The sequence below is a fragment of the Heterocephalus glaber genome, unplaced genomic scaffold (genome assembly GCF_053883595.1).
Source record: "Heterocephalus glaber isolate CG9 unplaced genomic scaffold, H.glaber_assembly_v1.0 deba00001454, whole genome shotgun sequence".
Classification (NCBI taxonomy): Eukaryota; Metazoa; Chordata; class Mammalia; order Rodentia; family Bathyergidae; genus Heterocephalus; species Heterocephalus glaber.
Genome location: NW_028258303.1, coordinates 13,313,875 through 13,327,433, shown reverse-complemented (window position 1 = coordinate 13,327,433; position 13,559 = coordinate 13,313,875).

The window sequence follows — 13,559 nt, the reverse complement described above, 5'->3', positions numbered from 1 at the left end:
AGTTACAACCAGCCCTTGGGAACCAAACAAGTTTATAAGTCAAGGGTCCACTCTATTTGGAGGACAGCTAGTCAAGAGATGATTTCCTGAAAGGTCAATAAAAAGGAAATAGAAATTGGAGTCCAGTCTAAGCCAGATGACAGGATTCATTTTCACATTGGTATTAGCTAGGCCTGGCAATCAAGAGTCATGTTCTAGTCTGTTGCCACAAGTTTTAGAGGGAATTCTAAGGGTCACCTTGTTCTACTTCCCTATAACATGGTACTTAATAGATTCCCTGGGATGACTAGGCTGTACATTCATTAGTGATATTAATGTTAGTTTTAGAAGTTCTACCAGATGCTGCTTACATACACTTGCTCAGACTGCCAACCTCACTTCTCAGGTACACTGGCCACTTGTTCAGACACATTGGAGCTGCATTCCTAATCATGTGCATGGTCTCAACCCCAACCTCCAAAACCCACGTGCAGTCTCTACTTCCACCACTCTAAGGCCCCGAATGCTACTGGGCATTTGTTGTAGTCAAGGTTTGCAAGGGAATAGATTTAATACAGGACATGACTCACAGGATTATTTTATAATATTCACCCAAAAAGTGAAATGCAGAGAAGTGCAAATTTGTCCACACATTAGAGGCCCAAAGAATCCAGCTGAGGGCCTGGATCACATGGCAATGTCCTGCACAAGTCCAGCCAAAGGAGTAGAGCCTAAGGTGATGTCCTCCAGGAGTCCAGCTAGAGGCCTAGAGCCCATGGCAATGTCTCATGCAAGTTCACACAGAAGATCTGCACTGGGAAGGCCCAAAGGTCAGTGGTGGAAGCTAGAAAGTTTGCACCAGAAGGGTGAAGTATTTGTGCCTCCAGGCTAAGGGATCTGCACTGGAGCCAGGAAGCAATGCCCAAGGCAAAGATCAAGGCTCCCCCCATGAGAACAGCACCCACACCCAGCAACAGCAAGGACCTGAGCTCCTCCTCCAATGAGAGAAAAAACCAAGTTTACAAAAGGAAAACCACCCACAGCAAGCTCCTCCAAGAAAAACAGCAAACAATCTTCCCCTTTAGTTCCCTTTTATGCCATTGGCAACAATCCTCAGGTGGGCCTTCCAAGCCCTGAACCACACTGATTCAGTTCAGCTGGGTGTTCCAAGTTGATCATTAGTTAATCAACCACGGGGTCCTGTTTCCTTAGCAGCTGCTAGAGAGTTCCATGTGATCATTGGTTGAACATGGATCACACTGACAGAACACACAAGGATCAAGCTAGAGGGTCTTGGTGACCCTCCGAGCATTAAGCTGAATCATCCAGATTTCTGAATCTAGAATGGGGAATGTAAGTGTGTCCTGGCATTTAGTGCCCAAAGTAACATTCTAAATGAAACTATTTTAAATTTCTAAGAGTTTTCTCAATGGAAGGTAGGGTGCCCTACAAAAGGGCTCATCCTGAGAAAGCTGTCCATGGCTTGAATGATTCCCTGCTTCTAGAAGCATCCACTGAAGTTACCAATCTTTACATCCAGGGGAAAGTCTTAGCATTTCCAAGCTGCAAATAAATATCCCCCGCTCCTGGGGCTGATGATATAACAGCCCATGATCTTGGAAGTATTTGTGATGCCTAAAGATACAAGTCTCTAGCAAACCTCAACACTTCGGGTACATATCCTCTAGAGTTCCAGAACAAGATCATACCTTCTATGTTGAGAAACATATGACTTGACTCCAGTAGAGATCAAATTCTAAACATGAGACATCACATAGTTTCCCAGTTGGTACTATAGCCACGTGAATTAGACTTTACATGACCCAAGTCATCAGTTCTGATGGAACAACAAAACACTTCTCTCCTAGTTTTGCTCTTCCTACTATATTCTCAGTTCATATACCACCATATACAGAAGTACTTATACCAGAAACCTGAAACCAAATCTATTACTACCTACTCAGAGACACACCTAACCCCCAAAGTCAGTTTATCTGCTTGAAGTGTGGCTATAATTAAACATACCAGTATGACTGACACTCCCTTGTCTGAACTGCCCAGTGTATTTCCTGTGAGGCACATGCACATCTTACAAGAACTTGTACCCCCCTCCCTATCTTGGCAACACCAAAAGGACTGCAGCTCCCATACCATTCGATCCATATAAATGGAAGGCACGGTTCTGCACCACTTCCTCCTCACATGGAGAAATGCTTCTTGAAGATTTTGCCTTTCCTTCCCTAACCCTAGTTCATTTTGGTATCTCTGCCTTAGTATTAGTCAAATATTCACAATTCTGAATTCAGATTCAATTCCTTTGATTCTCCTAGAAGGGGCTCCAGTGCTTGAAGCTGAAGACTTATAGCTAGGGAACCAGCCCAGCTGGACAGGCAAGGATTTTTTGAAAGTTATAGCCATTTATATTCACATTAATGCACCCTGGGACAGGGGACTCTGGCATTGTTGTACATAGGTTACTATTTGACACGGACGTAGAGTCTCAAAGTATCATGGCACATGCAAAAATGCAAATACAGGGCTTAGGTAATCATTGTAGTTCTGACCAATGTTTGGCTAATAAATGGTCCACTGGGTCTGGAAATTCATCTGGGAGTTGTTTCCCTCAAGGACATAGAAATTACTATGTCATACTTGTCATTTGAAATAACCCACACATCCACACATCATTAGCAGGTTAAGTAACAGTATATCAGGCCAACTGGAAGCTCTGAAGTTGTCCCTACTGCTGTAACAGTAAACTTAATCATCCACAACAGGAGATATCCAACATCAGTGTCATGCTTAACAGTGTTGGTTGTCCATGAAGAAATAATACTAGAGAATGATTAGGCTATAATAGGCTATAAGCTCAATCAAATATTAGCCCCTGTTCCCCATGGGTACAGTTTTGAGCAATATGCCTGGTCATCTATTTTGTGTGAATGACATAGGACTCAAAATGAGAGGGTACCTGGACATAAGAGAAGTGGTCAATGGCCCAGATGTCTGGTCAGCAGCCTGAAAAGAGGCAACATTACAACAAGCAGATCTGAGTAGAGGAATGTGCATAGATGTAGTGAGGGTATGTATGAAGTATGAAGAAGTTTTATATCACATCTACTAAAAAATCAGATACCAAATACCCACCACTTGGCCAAACTGAAAATTGTACTGTAGAAGCACACTGTGGTCTGAGGTGCCTCCTACTCTTCCCTTTCCCAGGTGTCACATCTGCATTAAGCCTAAAGAATTTGTGTGTGATTCTACTCCATCTTTGAACCACAGGCTTAACCCCATTAAGTCTTATACTTTTAATTCCAAAAGGACCCCTGATGCAAATATTCTTCCTACTCAGGATAGAGCTGCCTGTCTGCCCTCCCTCCAAGGTATGCTGAGCCCTGTATTCAGCACTTCCCTCAGATCCTGAGATTCAGAACAGAAGTGGAGGGAGATTTGTCATCCTACCACCTTGAGCAAGCCAAGAAACTGGCCACAGAACAAATTCACATATCATTTGCTGAAACTCGAGTCCTTTAAGAGCTCCTGTCCTGGAAGATTCCTCTTGACCATCAGCCTATAAAACTGTTATCCAACTCTTCTCTCATCCCCAGACTTGGATTCAGAGGCATTGCTAGGAGTGATTCACTTCTGTCTCCAGTTTAACCCATCTAATCTGACATTTCTTTTCAGAAAAACTGAAGTCTCCAGAGTTCCACCGCCAGCGCTGCTCTTTGGTCTCGTGGAGGATGGGTACAGGCAACTCCCTCAGCAGCTGTGCGTGGTGTCACCAGAGGAGACTGCAAAGTGGATGGAGAAGGCCATGTGCATGGCCAAAAATACCCTCAAAAATAGTGAAGTTCCTGTTGGCTGCCTTACGGTTAACAATGAAATCGTGGGGCAGGGACGAAATGAAGTGAATCAAACAAAAAATGCTACTTGACATGCAGAAATGCTGGCGATAGATCAGGTCCTGGACTGGTGTCGCCAAAATGGCCAGAGTCCTTCTGCGGTCTTTGAACACACTGTGCTGTACATCACCATGGAGCCGTGCATTGTGTGCCCAGCTGCTCTCCACCTAATGAGTATTCTTTCACTTTATAAATTCAAGCCTTGTACCTTTCCTCTGAACAAGAAACTGGCCAGATGCATAACATTTTCTTTTCTTTGGCCATAGTACTGAACCCAGGCCATGGTATTTGCCACAGGTACTTAGTACAATTTCCACCATCTACAGCCCATAAGTTTTCTAATATATGAAAACACAAACTTAGGAAACTCATTACAGAATATTTCTTGACCAGAAAGGAAAGATTTTGCATAACATTTCCTGTTTCTTTTTTATAAATAGAATTGTTAAATAAGCTTAAGGAAAAAAAACTTCAAACTAAAACTGCTATATAAGAGCAAATCATAAATTAAGTGAAAGTAGATTACAGGAGAATATGCCCCTAAATTCTGCCTTTGGATGATGGATTATGGGTAATTTAAAATTTTCTATGGTTAGCTGTTATTTGTTTTTTGCTATGAATACCTATCACAAAGTATTAAAATAAATAAGATAATGTTTATAGTACAATATTTGTATAAAAGAGTGGTAAATTAATAAAGTTATAGCTCTTAAAAAAATAAAGTCTCCAAGACAAGACCTTAAAGTCTTTCCTTCACACAAACTCTGGCCTAGGCTACTTCTGTAAGCTCACCTCTGAAAAACCAGTTAAGGACTAAACATAGCAAGGGAAGGGAGCTGATCTTCAGTACTCAAGATAGCACCTAAAGATTCTCAATGCTCAGACCTTCTGATTAATGAAGTCCAATAGACAATAGAGCTAGTTCTCACAGTATAGACACTTGCCTATTCTAGAAAGTCAGGACTGTTGTGTGCCAAACCAGCACATCTTCAAAGAGATACTTTCCCGCGTTAACTGTAACAGACCCTGACAGACTTTAATGCCTGTGAACATAGACTCACTTCCCACTCTGCAGTTCCACTCATACGTTAGCTGCTTAGAACATTATCATTCCCCTCCATGGAAGGGAGTCTGACCCTGTCGCCCTGGTTAATACCACACACTGCCCAGGGTGCACTTAGATACAGAGACAAAAGCAATACGTAACTGCTGTGCTATGCAAGATACCCTGGAGAAACACCACAGCAATTCAGAGCCCAGACAGGGGTCTGAGGTAGCATTCACCTTAGTCTCCCCATGTTTGGCTTCTTACCAATTAAGAATGACATCTGAATTCACAGCATACCCAACTAGACTCACCAATTACACTGCCAAAGAACCAGACTTGGAAGAAATCACATCCTGAACTAGGCTGGGTGAACCTTCCACCATGAGGCAAAACAAACCCGGCTCAAGAAGCAACTCTGCCACACATACTAGTGAAGGTAGATTACTCTGAAAAAAGTTCAGCCACACATGTCCCATGAACTGTTCCAAGTCCTTTCCTGGAGACTGAGTAAGGGAAGAGCAAGGAAAGCAGAAAACCATCCTGTTTCAAAAACAGGAAGCTCTACTTTACAGGCACACTGAGGGCCACCCCAAGACCTGGTTTTTGTGTTTTGTTGTTTTTTGAGACAGGGTCTCACTATGTAAATTCATGCTGGCCTCAAACTCAGCAATCCTCCTGCCCCAGCCTCCCAAGTGTTAGATTACAGCCATGTGCCACCATGCCAAGCTATCCAGTTATTTGAAATACAATTTTCCAACTCTACTTCCCATTCCAAGGGGTCCTTCTCAAGGTACTCAAGGTGTACATCTCATGGGTATTGAGAAAGTCAAATTGGTATCACCCCACCCAAAGATTTGAAGCAGCCAGCCATAGCCACCCCAGTCTTCAAAGAATGAGCAATCCAAGTCTTTTTCCATAGTTTTAACTCCCTAACAAGTTTTATCGCTTACTTGAAAATTGTAGACACCAGAAACAAGGCAAGGATGTCCACTGTTATTCAATATAGCACTTCAAATTTTAGCTAGATCAATGAGGTAAGAGGAAAAAAAAAAAAGCAAGGGGAATAACAAACATGAGAGGAAGAAGTCAAATTATAACTGTTTTCAGATATGATCCTATACTTAAGTCTTTTGGTAGAATCTTTAGGGCCTTCTAAGAGTTGATAAATGAATTCAGCAACATAGCTATAACATTCACCAAAAATCCTGATTACACAGAAAATCTTACAAAGAATCAACTGGGATCACATCAAATTAAAAAGCATCTCCATAGCAAAAGAAAACATCGGTGTAAAGAGACAACCCACCGAATGGAAAAAGAATTTTACCAGCTACTCACACAAAGACTAACATCTAGAGTAAAGAACTTAAAAAAAAAAAGACTCCCCAAATTTAAAGACCCAATTCAAAAATGGGCATATGAAATGAATAAACATTTCTCAGAGGAAGTACAAACAGCAAATACGAAAAAATGCTCAACATCACTGGTCATTCAAGAAATGCAAATTAAAAAACCAAGGTTCCATTTCACACCAGGAAGAATGGCTATCATCATCAATAAATGCTGGCAAGGCTGTGGGGAAAAAGGAATCATTCTCCATTGCTGGTGGGAACATAAATGGATACAACCACTATGGAAATCAGTGTGGAGATTCCTCAAACTAAAACTAGAGTTCCATTTGACCCAGGTGATCCCCTTTGTCTTGGTATTTTCCAGAAAGAGCTAAAAGCATACCACAGTGATATATGCAGCACAATTTATAATAGCTAAATCTTGGAAACAGTCCATATGCCCATCAAAAGATGAATGGATAAAGAAAATGTATTTATATACAAGAGTACTACTCTGCCATAAAGAAACTTGAATCATTTGTAGGAAAATGGATTCATCTTAAGACCATAATCTTAAGAGAAATCAAACACACAAGTTTAAATATCACATTGTTTAATATCACATTGTTTTTCTTGTGAGAGAGACCCACAGGGTAAATAAGGAGCATAATGGAGGACAGATATTGGGAAGTAGGAAGAACATGTTCACATGGGAAAGGGAGCAAGGGAGGGGAAGAAAAAGAATGGAAGAAAACAAAAAGCTTGTGTAAATGGGAAGAGAACAAAAGATTGAAGGGGGGAGGGCAATGAGAAAAAAATATATACGTATAGGTATAAATTCCTTCTGATGAATGTAATTGATGTATAACAAATATGTACTAATAAAAGTGAAGTTTAAAAAAGCAAAGAAAAACATTAACATGTATGTCTCACTGCTGGGTGGCTCTGGTGGTATGTTCATGACAGTCCCATCAGGTAGTTTGAGCCACCTGATGGGACAAGTCATGATATACCACCAGTGGTTCAAGCCAGCAAGAATGTGTTAAAAATAGTTGTACTATGCACCAATAATGGACTAGTTGGGGAAAAGATCATGAAAACCAATTCATTATATAATAACTTCAAATACAGTACTGTACCTAGGGATTGACCAAGGAGATGAAAGACCTCTACAATGAGATTTCCCACCCACCCACCCACCCACACCAGGGATCAAACTCAGGACCTTGTGCTTGCCAGGCAGGCACAGCGCCACTGAGCTACATCCCCGGGCCCTTCTACAATGAGAATTTCAGCACACTAAAGAAACTGAAGACATTAGAATATGGAAAGAACTCCCATGTTCACAAATTGGAAGAATATTGTCAAAAAGGCCCAGTTACCAAAAGTGATTTACAGTTTCGCTGCAATTCTCTATCAAAATATCAATAATATTTTTCACATAACTAGAAAAAAATCCTAAAATTCAGAGAAACATGAAAGATCCAGTATAGCCAAAGCAATCCTAAGCAAAAGAGCAAGATAAAAAGGCATCAAAATACAAGGGACCGAGGATTTAGCTCAGTGGTTCTGCCACCTGCCTCGTAAGCACAAGGACCCAAGTTTGATCCCCAGTACCAAAAAAAAAAAAAAAAAAACCCAATTTCAAATTATACTACAAAACTATAGTAACAAAGGCAACATGGTACTGGCACAATAGACACGTAGACCAATGGAACAGTAGAGGAAACAAATCCATGCAACTACAACTCTGGACAAAGATAAAGACATACACTGAAAAGACAGCCTAGGAAATGGTGCTGGGAAAACTGGACATCTACTTGAAGATTGAAACTAGATCCCTATCTTAGCCTGTGCCAAAAAAAAAAAAAAATCAAAGTGGATCTAAGACTTAAAACTTATTGTTTTTACATTTATTAAATACCATCAAACTTGATTGAAACTGGCAACATGGCTCACAATGAGTGACATATCCATGAGTAGCTATGTCTGGAATTAGTTCTACAGGAAAACATGGGAGAATGAGATATGGGAGTCATGGGAAATGGGGGAAGTACACAGGGACAAAGAAACAGAACCGGAATGGGGTTCTGCATGGGCAGTGCTGCAGCATACAGTTTAAGCACCATGAAGGATGCAAGCTCCTTTCAAAGTACACTTCTCTTCACAGACACATAAAACACTGAAGCAGCTGAAGTGAGCTGAGAGTTTGACAGCGGTAACCTCACGGTGAAAGTGAATAGTGAGGAAACAAGCAGCAAGCTATTAGATCAGTCATCCAATAGGGCCAGTATTCACTAGTCAAGTAATGCTTGTTCTGGTGTTGTGTAAGACTTAAAACTTTTGAAAGTGTTGAGACAGGGTTTTGTAGAAAACCAGGTGTGAGACCTGTTCACTAGCATGCCAGCATCAACCAGTTTCAAGGAGTGAAACTACAGCTAAAGTCTGATTAAAGAATATACACATATTCAGGTACAGTCTGTAAATTATGACAATCTGACAAACCTTCCCTGAACCCTGAATCACATGCTTGTTTCCTCTTTGTACAAGTCTAGTAAAAGTGAGGAGCACTGACAGTGTGAGGCTCTTTGACCACTAGAGGCAGAGAGCCCCCTGGCCTGCCCTCTTCCAATCTTTGTCTTTGTTCTTTAAGCCTCATCATCCCCTGGGTCAGGATAAACTCATAGGCTACATCCTACAGGGTTTTGCTGTAATTCAGGCTTGTCTTGAACTCACTATGTAGCCCAGGCTGGCCTCAACCTCATGGCAATCCTCCCGGCTCAGCCTGAGTGTTGGTATTATAAGTGTGTACCACCATCCCTGGCTAAAAGTGCTTTAAAAGAACCATAGGAGGGGGAAAAGAAAAACATAAGAGAAACTCTTGAAGCCATAGGCACAGGTAAAGACTTTCTGAAGAGAACGCTAATCAGTGCCACAGGAGATACCAAGAATAAATGTGCTACATCAAGTTAATGTTTCTGCACAGCAAGGGAAACAGTAAAGACAACCTACAGAATAGGTGAAAATCTTTACCAGGCACTCTTAGAGGATTAATATTTGGAATATATAAAGAACTCCAACTTAACACACCCCAAAACTTAAATAGCCCAATCAAATGCACAAATGAATTGAAGACTTCTCAGATATATAAATGGCCAATAACTATATGAAAGAAATGTTCAACATCTTAGCCATTAGGAAGCTACACTGAGATTTTATCTCACCCCAGTCAGAATGACTATCATGAATAAGAAAAATTCTGGCGAGGATACAGGGGTGGGGGGTCTGCTACACAGTTGGTGGAAATCTTGTGGCACAATGCATAATAGCCAAGATACAGATCCAGCTTAGGTGCCCATCAACGGATAAATGGTTAAGGGAAAAAAATATTTATATATATATATATAACAAAGCATCCAGCTATAAGAATGAAATTTATCATTTGCAGAAAAAAAAAAAAAGGATGAACTGCAGATTATCACGTTGGGCAAAATAAGCTACACTCAGACAAATACATGTTCTTCCAAATATGAGATCTAAAAAATATGGAAGTAGAGGGAGATTAGACAAATTGAAGGGAATAAAGAGGAAAGGAGAGGTATAGGGTGGGTAACAGGGGGATGGATATGTGCAAAGTATGTTATATGCGTTGAACTCGCCTCCAAAATAAGTAAAATTGGATGGGGGGAGGGCAAGGCAGGTGATGGGGGTGATAATGATCAAAGTATGTTCTGTGTACTTTTCTATTTAATAGAGTGATTATAAACTTAGTGACCTGGCTAAGTATTTTTCCCTTGGATTTTGGCCCTCGTTCAAGGAGGGCATGACTTGAAAAGTAGGAAACAGAAGACTTGCGTTACACTTTCATGTAAACAATTACCCATATGTACTCCAATGTTAGAAACTACAGCATACTATAGATCCCATTCTAATTCCTTTCCCCCAGTATAAGCCTAAACCAGTGCCAAGACCTTCATACATTACAGTTAGATTTTCCTAAACCTTAGGACCTAAAGCATCTAAAGATGAGAAGATTAGTCAGCCCTCCTTGCAAGCAGTAACTAATCCAACTGTGATTCTCCCCCACCATTCCACTATCTACTCACTTCAGGGTGTTCTAGCACCATTGAAACCAGTGGTTTTTGCCTCCATCCTTCCCATCCCTGGTCACTGTATGCTTCACTGTTCCTTTTTCTATTAGGCTACGGGTCCAACCTTTCTTTCCCCACAAAAGCAGAATTTACTAAGGCAGCCCTCAGCTTCTCGCCTTTTAGAGGCCAAGCTGGAGCACCAGCTAGAGTGGAAAATACACTCAAGGGCACCCAAATTCCATGCCTTATATCCAAGACAAGAGCTAGACACGAGGCATCAAGGGAGTTTTGGCCAACTAAGCCTAATATCAGCTGATCTTGACCATAGTTGTACAGAAGTCTTCCAAAGTTCAGGCCAAAAGCCTCCATTTAAATAATTTAGGAAGAGACCAGTCATGACAGTGGTTACTGAGGAAGACACAGGGAAGGCCCCAGAGGCATGCCACAGGAACAGGTTCCCAATTAGAACTCATACCCACTGACTAATCACAGACCATTGAGCAAGGTAGGATTACTCATGTACGACTCCTAATTACACCAAAATGGTGAATTACCAGATCAAGACAGTACCTATATGGTCTATTCCATTCACTTTTGCCTTACTGTCAGTCCCATCAAGAAACCCCAAGGTCAATCCAATTTCAAGCACTAGATGAGAATTTGGATCTGATCTCCTCATTATCCCCTCTTATAGATGATTGGAATGAACCTCAGAAAAGGTGACCAACCCAGGTCAGAACTGATTCATCTTGAGGTTGGTGGCAGAATAAGCTGAACAAGAATTGGTGAGGATATGGCCACCATACAGGGAAAGTATGTTTCAGGGACAGCCACCAATCCTGGATAGACTCCATGCTACATCACCACAGCACTGCAGGATCCAGAGATGTAAGTGGGGAATCCACTTCTTAGGACTGGTGCTCAAGAAGAGCTTAGAACATCCCCAGAGGAACAAGGGCTCAGTCACTAAAGTTTAAGTAGATCTTACAATGCCAAGTGACGACTGCTGGCCTGTTATAGCCCAGGTTCTAATAAGCCCAGGTTCTCTATCCTGGATGTTTAGAAACCTTACCCATGGAGATGTGAGACCAGATACTGAAAGTCAAGCAAGGTCATCTTTCCTGTTCCCCCCCCCAACAAACACCCCGCTAGTGATTATCTATATTTATGTAGAATTACTTTGACCTTCCAGTTTCCCCTAGTGTACAGAAATTGACTTCATTTTGCTTCTAGCAAGTTCTTGCCACATTCAAGGACATAATTTGTTCTCTACTATAAATAAGCAGAACAGTTGCCCTCAAGCAGAGCTTTCCTACCTGAGGAACACCAGATTGTATGACAGGGATATGATACAGATCTCTCATCCCTCAAGGGGAGTGGGGCCTCCACCCATGAACAGTTGAATCTAGTTTTCCAGATCCTTGCTAGCTTGTGTACAAGTATTTTCCATGCAGGCCACGACAAAGTTGGAAAGAACTGTTCTAGAATATCCCAATACTTGGATTGCTCAGTATTAGTTTCATTTGCAACATAAAAATATCCCCTTCCACGTAGGCTCTGGATTTTAGCCACTCTGAGCTCAATCCTCTCTATCAAAAGAGGTTCATTTTAAGACAAATATAGTTGCAAACAATAGGTCCTGTGTCAGCCCAATCAAGTACCTCTGCCTCTTAGAGTGATCAACTATTAGTTCTGTGCAAAATATCCTCCATATATTTTGTTTAAGCCTAAAAATCCTAGCATCTGTTTCTAATGAGATAACCAAGGCTTAGTGAGAGTTAACATTTGTCAATAGATCCTGAAGATGAAAGATCTGCAACTCCAGCTCAAGCCTGGCTGCTGAACCCACATTCTCATTAGATGCAACTTTGCTGCAAAACTCAGAGAGTTCCAAGGAAAAGCAGTATCTCCAGAATGCTTATATAGGAGCGGTTCAGGGAGCAACATCCTAGTTTGTAGCAACATCCTAGTTTGCAGTAAAGTGCAGTCATGACTTGAGAACATATTTTATGTTCAGCCATTATCAAATGAGCAAGAACCAAATGTACTGTCAAAGAAGGGAGCAAGTTAGAAGTATCATAGAAGAGGCAGCTGGAACTTAAACCCCAGTATAGCCATTTAAGGAAGCCTAAGGGAACAACACCCTAAAGGTAGCTGTATTTCTGAAATTCAGCCCCTTTTGAATGCCTTCCTAGTGAAATCTTGTCAACTTTAAGATCCATCTCAAATTTTAGTCCTTTCTCAGCCACATAAACCCCTAAAACCTGTACAGTTCCAGTAGTTTAGGTCACTTATAACTTTTTTCCAACAATAATTTTGAAAGAATCTGCTAATATGATCAAGATGTAATATGTATATGTACCAATTCACCAAGAGAAGTGTAATTATGCATCACAAACATACTAAGAAAAAGCATGACCAAAGTGGATGACACAAAGGGTCAGACTTCAAAAGCCCAACCATGAAAATAGACTCCAAATGCTGCCATATGACATTAATATGCATTTGCAGGTTAAAAGCAAAACAAGGGTTACAATCTTGTAATATTATAATACCAGTTTATTACATCATTTGACAAGTTGTCAATGTAGCAAAACTTCAAGAATAGAATCTCTATAATATTACCAGATCTGAAATTGAAGCAGTCTTGCTTTCCATCAGAACATTCATGTATAGGAAATTCACATATTTGGGACCCATTCATCTTGCAGAATAGCATTACAGGATAAGCTGTCACAATTGGCTAGGCAAGGAAGGACTGAAGATTAAAAACATGGCATTGTTCACTCTGGATACATTAGAGAGAAAGTCAACCGTGATAACATCAAAGCACTCGCCAACTCCGACCAACAAGTTTCAGATATGAGACCAGTTTCTGAATTATTAAATGACATAATTTAGTCTATTTGGATTTATAGTGCAATCCAAAATGTCAATTTTCAGTAAGACACTCATTTGTCACAAAAAATTATAACATTAGATTGTATTTCACTTAACTATTAACTGTTACTGTACAACATAACTGTCAACTACCTGTGCAGTGAATACTATAAAGTTTATTTCCTTTTAGATTAAACTGGTTTCAAGTAAAAGAATTTATAGATCAATACTTTTGTAAGATGGACCAACAAATCCAAAGCAAACTAATCCTTCACCGGGTAACCTGAGAAGCATTAGTCTGGTTCATTCCAGGCTTACAACT